The following is an 8157-nucleotide window of genomic DNA, read 5'->3' on the forward strand; positions in this document are numbered from 1 at the left end:
CATCAGTAGAAGGACTTCCTCATCATCCATGAGTTCCTTATACCAGTGAAATCAAAGGTCATTTTGCAGATGGAGAAACTGAGATGGAAAGAGAAGATGAAGTGACTTTCTTAGTCATACAACTCTGAAGGGCTAGAGCCAGAATTATGTGTGCATAATACCTTGAGGGACTTTTCTGAGATGAGGAAACAGGAGGTAAACAGTCCTATCCAAAGACAGGAGTAGGAACAATCATTTTTTCCCAGGAGTGTGGAAAAGACTTTCAATAGTCCTGTTCTGACCTATCCCTCTGAAATTTCAGCCCTGGGATTTGAGCCAGGATCCCCTTCAGTTTCAAGGAAGAAGCAGAGCCCATTCTTGAGTCCGGGTTGGTCAAACATTTGAAGAACCTTCAGGAAGGATTGAGCTTGATCATAGGTAAGGGTAAGACCCTATTCTGAGGACTGTCATTCTTTTTGCTTACTGTAGCTGTCATGGATATTTCCTGGTGTTTATTCTGTTCTTTCCAACAGCTAAAGGAAAATTTTAAATCTGCCTTTTCCCTTGGGAGCCCTGAGAGAGACTCCATGCACCAAATACAGGAAATCATGTGGAGAGGATTTCATATTTATTACAGTTCCCATATTACTTCCCCTCCCCCTGCTGCCACCCCCACCTCTCCTCTGGTCACACATGCAGCCGCACTGGTCTCTTAGCTTTTCCCTCTAGCAGGGAACACAAAAAAGGTACCTCACCTCTCCCATCTCAGTGCTCTAAGCATTAAAAGATTCAAAGAGAATTCCCAGGAGACTCCGCCTACCCATTCTGGACAACTGCCTGGGAAACAGTTAAGTTGTGCACTCAGGTTCATGTTGTACCTTGGAGGAGTAGCCCATAGAGAGTGGAATCGCTGGAACTTATCAACTGCAGCTGGGACAGGTGGGTGTTGCTGCATTGGTTTTTGTATGCATTTGTTGGTGAGCTTAAGATAAAGGTTTTATGTTCAGTGGGAAATATCTTCTGAGATGCATCTCTAGTTCTAACTTTCTATCTGTATGCATGTATGTATCTATCTATCTATCTGTCATCTATCTGTCTATCTATCTATCTATCTATCTATCTGTCAATCAACCCACCCATTCATTCAGTTTTCTACCTGTCTTTTCTTCTGTCCATGTGTCTGGATGTCACTACAACTGCTTTGTAAGGAAAGAAAGTTGAGAGGAGATTGCTTTTGGATGTCGGTCTGTCTTTGAAAAAAAAAAAGTATGCCAACCAGCTTGTCCAGAGGCAGTAAATCTGAGTCCTATTTTTGCTAGAAATCAGATGAGAGGTAAGATTATTTGGATCTTAGAAAGGGTTTGGTTTTTTTTGTTTGGTTTTCCTCCCACCCCTCCACCTCGGGGGATTAGCTGCCTCGGGTCCATGCCTTGAGTTTTGTTTTGCTTTGTTTTGTTTTGTTTTATATTGTTTTAGCTGATTCCGTAAATTTTGGTTTCAGCTGAGAAGGTGCTAGGGCCATTTTCATTTAGGAAATGCAGCCCAAGAAATATTTTAAACTAGGAATACTAACTGAGTGACAACTGAAGTATGAGAACATGAAGGTGGAAGCAGTCCTATGGTTAAGGATCACAGAGATCTCAAAGTCTTTTCTACAATATAGAAGCTATCTGAAACCTCAGCATGATTGAATATCTAGTCTTCTGTATAGCCTCTTAACGGGGGCCAATGGTCCTTTGTGGCAGGTCAATTGCCAAGAATGCTGATTTGATTTACACTGATTTGTCCTTTGTTCTAATCAGTAAGGCTGGTACATCACTTGTTATGTGTAGGTCTTCAGGGGTTTTATTCAGGTCAAGCCAGTGTGATGTAGTAGAAAGAGCTTTGATTTTGGAATCAGAGGACCTGGGTTTAAATCTCGCCTTTAGTGGTTACTATCTGTGAGACCTTGGGCCACTCATTTCATCCCTTCAACCGGCAGTGGGCTGGAGCCAGCTCAATCCTGTTAGGATATCAAAACTCTACAGATCAGCATTGATTTATTATTGTTGTCTTGAGAAAGTGATGGAAAAATTGTTAACATTACAAATTCAACTTTAAAGCGTGTCATATATATACATATGTGTGTGTGTGTGTGTGTGTATGAGAGCCAGTTGTTAACCATTTGCCAGCATACTCTTTTTCCTAGCCCTCTGTTTCCTTTTTCATAAAATGATTTTCTAACATTTTCTCCAGTTTTAAATCATATCATGCTTGATAACTTGAGAGTCTGAACTGAGAACAAGAGAATTTGAGTTTTGAAATAAAAGCATTCTGTATTTGTGTAATCAGTCAGTAAACAAGCATTTATTAAGCACTCACTCACTGTGTGCTAAGTTCATAGATCAGGAACTGGAAGGAACCTTAAAGGCTATATAGTTCAACACTCTCATTTTACAGATGAAGAAACAAAGGCCCAAAGAGGTTAGATGACGTCTCTGGGGTCACACAGGGACTACCTAGAGTAACAGTCAGGGTTTAAAGTCCCATTCAATGCATGTTCTATCATGCTATGCTGCCTACTGGCTTTAGCAAAGCTCTCTTACAACATTTATCTCATATCCAATTCTATAAGTAAAGAAGGTATTATAATTTTATAGAACAATTAATCAAAGAGGAATATATTTATTAAGCACATTCTCTATGTATGGACAGCTAAGTGGGGCAATGGATAGAGTGCTGGGCCTGGAGGCAGTAAGACTCATCTTTGTTAGCTCAAACCCTGCCTCAGATGCTTACTAGCTGTGTGACCATGGGCAAGTCACTTAATCCTGTTTGCCTCAGTTTTCTCATCTGTAAAATGAGCTGGACAAGGAAATAGCAAAGTACTCCAGTATCTTTGCTAAGAAAACCCCAACGAGGGTCACGGAAGTTGGACGTGACTGAAAATGACCGAACAACAGCAACAATACTCTATGGACAGCGCTATACTTGGGACTGGATGAAAAATCTAAGACAAGAAAATCCAGAGAGTGTCACAAAAACTCAGAGTTGGAAGGGACCTCAGAGGTCATCTCGTCCAATCTGTGCATCAGTGAAGGTCCTCTTTACAAGATGCCTGACAAACTGTTCATCAAACAGCCTGAAGATTTCTAATGGGGTGGGGGGGGATGACCTCCCATTCAGCCTGCTTAAATCTACCTATTTCACCATCATCTTACCCACATGTCTCTATCCTTTCCATAAGAATCCCATGGGAGCCCATTCCAGTTAATACAATTCTAACTATAAGGAAATTTTCCCTTACATCAAGCCTCAATTTCCTTTTCTGCACCTTGCATCTCTTGCTCTTTATTGCTTTGTGGTCAACCAGAACAAATCTATTCCCTCTCTTAGGCAACAGTCCTCCAAATACTTCAGAATAGCAATAATATTGCACATATATAACCTACATCAGATTTCTTACCATCTTAGGGAGGTAGGAGGGGAGGGATGGAAGAAAAAATTTGGACCTCAAACATTTTATTTAAAAAAAAATGTTAAAAATTGTCTTTACGTGCAAGTAGAAAAAATAAAATACTACTTAAGAGAAAAAAAAAGATAGCTATCATATCTATATCTAAGTTGTGGATTCTTGACCTAGAATCTGTAAACTTAGTTTTTCAAAGATATTTTGGTAACTATATTTCAATTCAATCATTTTCCTTTGTAATCCTGTTTAATTTTATGCATTTAAAAACATCATTCTGAGAAGGTGTCCATAGGCTTCACTAGACTGCCAAAGGGGCCCATGAAGGAAAGAAATAAATATTTATTAAGCACCTACTATGTGCCAGGCACTTTACAAATACTATCTCATTTTATTCTAACAATATTCTTCAAAAATATGATACCCAGAATGAAACACAACCTTCTAGACCAGGGCAAAGTACAATACCACTATCAAGTCCTTATTCCTAGACATTATTATTCTTAATGTAACCTAATCTTGAATTATCTTTTTCGGCTGCTGTATCACACTGTTGATCCAAACTGAACTGGTAGTCCTCTAACTAAATATTTTTCAGATAAAATCTAGGAATGCCTCCCCTGCTTTATACAGATGAAATGTATTATTTTTAATCCAAGTATGACTTTACATTCATCCCTATTAAATTTCATCTTCAGATGAATTCAGATTCAGACCAAAATTCTAACCTTTGCAGACTATTTTTGCAGCTTGGCCACCAGTCTGTACATTAGTTGTCCTACCTATGGACAATGAAAATTTGATAAGCTTTCTGACTGCTTTTATCCAAGTCAGTGATAAAAAATAACATGGAACATTAGATCAAGGATAGATTTCAGGAGCAGCAATCCAGTTGGAGGAGGCTTCCTTCCAAAATGACATCAAACATAATAAGATCCTTTAGTATCGGGACTGTTTTATTTGTGTCTTTGTATCTTCAGTACCTAGCATAGTGCATGGTATATAGTAGGCACTCAATAAATGTTTGTTGACTGATGACTACCTATTATAAATCCATTTATCAGTTCATTCATATCTCTCCATCTGCTTCACCATAATGGTATGAGACTTTGTCAGATACTGTGCTAAAATCTCAGTGAACTGTTTTTGTTTTTGTCTTTTATAGCTATAGCAAACACTTAAGAGGGTCTGGTAACCCTCTTTAAAAAAAATTGAGGGGCAGTTAGGTGGCACAGTGGATAGAGCACTGGCCCTGGAGTCAGGAGGACCTGAGTTCAAATCTGGCCTCAGACACATAACACCTAACAATTATTAGCTGTGTGACCTATGGCAAGTCACTTAACCCCATTGCCTAGTAAAAAAAAAAAATTGAAAGGAATGAAAGAAATGTTTTTCTGTTTCCTCTTGTTCTTGATGAATTAATTTTGGCACTTTGTGATTATCTCTTCCTTTTCTAGATGTTCACCAACCACCTTTTAATAATATGTCCTAGAATTTTGCCAGAAAGTAAAACCAGACTCATTGGCTTAGTGTTATTATTATTCCTTTTATGAAAACTAGGACAACATTTACCACTTTTTAATCTTATGATACTTCTTCTTAATATCAATCAGTCCACAAATATTAATCATCTATCATGTGCCAGGCACTTTGTTAAGCTCCAGTGATACAAAAAAAAAGTCAAAATAGTCCCTGCCCTCAAGAAGCTTATATTCTATCAGTTGATATAACATGAACATAAATAAGAACATACAAAATATACACAGTGTGTCCCAAAAATCATAACACAACTTTAAGCTTTTAAACCTGTTCTAAGACTCTTGGGACCCTATGTATATACTAAATTGACAGATTTTTTTTTTTAATGGGGCATAAGCAACTGGAGGAATCAGGAACGACTTCATGTGGTATTGCTCAAGCAGGGTTTTGAAAGAAACGAGATTCTAAGAGATAAAGATGTTGTGAAAATAAATTTTAGGCACAGGGAGAACTAGGCTAAAGGTGAGGAGATGGGACATGGAGAGTCATGTGTAAGGAATAATAAGATAGCCAATTTGGCTGGACTAGGTAGTGTAAGAAGATGAGTTATTCATAATCAGGTTAGAAAGGTAGGTAGGGCTAGGTTGTGAAGGGTTTTAAAAAGTAAACAAGACCTTATAATGGATCTAAGGTGATAGGGAGCTACTAGAGTTCATTGATTGAAGGAGTAGCATGGTCTGACTAGGTGGCGCAGTGGATAGAGTGCTGGCCTGGAGTTAGGAAGACTCATCTTCCTGAATTCAAATCTGGCTTCAAACATTTAGTAACTGTGTGATCCTGGGCAAGTTACTTACCCCTGTTTGCCTTAGTTTGCTTAGATATAAAATGAGCTGAAGAAGGAAATGGCAAACCACTCCAATACCTTTGCCAAGAAAACCCCAAATGGGGTCATGAAGACTGAACCCAACTGAAATGACTGAAAAACAACAATGGTCAGACTTGCTTTTCAAGTAAAACACTTTGACAACTATTTGAAGGATGGCTTGGAGAGTTTGAGAGACTTGTGGAAAAGAGAATTAGGAAGTCATTGACAATCTGGGAGAGAAACAATGAAGGGCTTTCAGGCTGGGACTTTTTCTACTGCACCTTAAAAATAATTTAAACATATATTAAAAGTATCTGTAATAAAAATAAAAAGAGGAAATGAACAGAATTTCAAAAACAAATTCATGTAATAGATAACATCTTAAGAGTTATACAACTGACCAAAAGTTGTGAACAATGCAAGACTCAAAGGATCATTGGATGACAGTTTTGCAGTTGGCATCTGTTTATAATGTGTTGACCAAAGAAAGCACTTGACTCAGTTCAGTAAAACATAGTCTTAAACACTCTTCCAACAAAGTATCTCCCATGAACAGGTGCAAATCATAAAAAAAAATACCTTGATAAATTCAACCAAAGATAACTCTGTTGACCAGTCTTCTGATTATCAGTACCAAGTAAGGCAAGGGTAGTTGCTGTTGTTCTAGAGGTCAACCAGGGTAGAAGACAAATGGAGAAAGAATTCCCTGTAGTCAAGGGTCCTTAATCCTTTTTTTTTTCTGTTCAAAGGAAGTACTATCCACAGGATAGCATTATTCATCTAGAAAATAGTTCCTTAACTTTTTTTTTGTGTCATGGATCCCACTGGCAATCTGGTAAAGCCTATGGAGCCCTTCACAGAATAATACTTTTAAATTCATAAGACAAAGTATGTAGAATTACAAAGGAAATCAAATATGTTAAAACATAGTTATTGAAACACTTAAAAAAAACTTCATATATCCCAGATTAAGAACCTCTGTAATAGAAGATGGAGTCCTCAAGATGTTTATTTTTGCAGTTCATGTTGGGATGATTGCACCAAGACCCCAAACACTATAAAACCCCCTAAATGACATCCAAGGCCACGCAAAAGAGATAGAAAGAAGCAAACGGACAAACAATTCCTTCATTGTCTAGACTAGAGGTTCCTAAGGTTTGTGTGTGTGTGTGTGTGTGTGTGTGTGTGTGTTGTTTTATTTTGGTCATGGATCCTTTTGGAAATCTGGTGAAGCTTATGGGCCCTTCTCAAAACAATGTTTTTAAATGCATAAAACAAAATACATAGGATTGCAAAGAAAACTAATTATATTGAAATAAAGTCATGAAAATATTTTATAAATTCATAGATCTCCTGAAATCTCTCCATGTACCTTTTGAGGATGTGTGAACCTCAGCTTGAGAATCTTTGGTTCAAACTATACATCCAAATAGATAAATAGCCCATTGGGTTAGTCTACTAATACTCATATCTTGGGTAGACCTTGCAGATAGACTTTGAATAAGTGGGCCTTGAGAGATGGAATGGAACAGGTTGAATTTTACGTGAAAAGTTGTATAATGCTTTAAAAGTACTCCTTTATACATGCCCAGATACACACACACACACACAGACACACAAACACAAATCATATTTTTAACATTAGTACTCTTCGGCTAATACTATATGATTGTGAATCCTTGAACATCACAATTTCTGAAAAGTCAAAACAGCAGATGACCCAAAAGATAATGGAAAAAGATATATGATGGACTTAAATGGACAGGCGAATATTGCTAATGATGGCTTTTTCATAATTGAGGCAAAAGATATTATCCAGGCAATATATGAGAAAAAGAGGTGGGTTGGTCACAGACTAAGAGTAAAAGACAACATTAGTGAAAGCCCACAGGTAACTCTGGTACAAATGGAATACTAAAAGACTAGAATAAGGCCTCTGGTACACTTGGTAGATCTTAGATGGAACAATTTGTGAGATGACATAGACAAGATAAAAAGGAGTAGATGGATTTTATCTGAACAGGTAAAGGGAGTAAATGTCGCAGGGGTTAGGGATGTTGTGGCCCTCCCTTTGTACCAGGGAAGTCTGAACTTTTTCTTTTTTTTTTTATGGGGTGTTTATAGTACCTTGTTGTAAAATCTGTGTTGATATTATATAACACTATACTTACATTTTATGCATTCCTGAGTTTCTAAACTTTTTCTGTGTCATCTGTGGCTTTTGCAAAATTCCCCCCAAATTCCCATTTAACTTCTTATGCCAGCCCACAATATATCGAAACTGTGATGGGCAAAGTTGCAATGTGGAAGGGATAGCTATACTCATATTAATAAGATCAAGGATCCATTGAAGTATGTAAACTTTGCAAAATGCTCAAAGGATCCC

General features: G+C 37.6%; 1 protein-coding gene across 2 annotated transcripts in view; it reads left to right on the forward strand.

The window, feature by feature from the left end:
• The first annotated feature begins 241 nt into the window (after positions 1-241).
• ADGRF5 (adhesion G protein-coupled receptor F5) overlaps positions 242-8157 on the forward strand; it is a 142737-nt gene continuing 134821 nt past the window's right edge. The window contains exon 1 of one of the 2 annotated variants that reach the window (XM_027838281.1): positions 242-417. The gene's annotated coding sequence lies outside the window, so the exon portion shown is untranslated. Of the gene's footprint in view, positions 418-654; positions 919-8157 lie in introns of those variants that run through there. The other variant, XM_027838280.1, reaches the window with a different exon arrangement.

The sequence above is a fragment of the Vombatus ursinus genome, unplaced genomic scaffold (genome assembly GCF_900497805.2).
Source record: "Vombatus ursinus unplaced genomic scaffold, bare-nosed wombat genome assembly UNPS02014826.1, whole genome shotgun sequence".
Classification (NCBI taxonomy): domain Eukaryota; kingdom Metazoa; phylum Chordata; class Mammalia; order Diprotodontia; family Vombatidae; genus Vombatus; species Vombatus ursinus.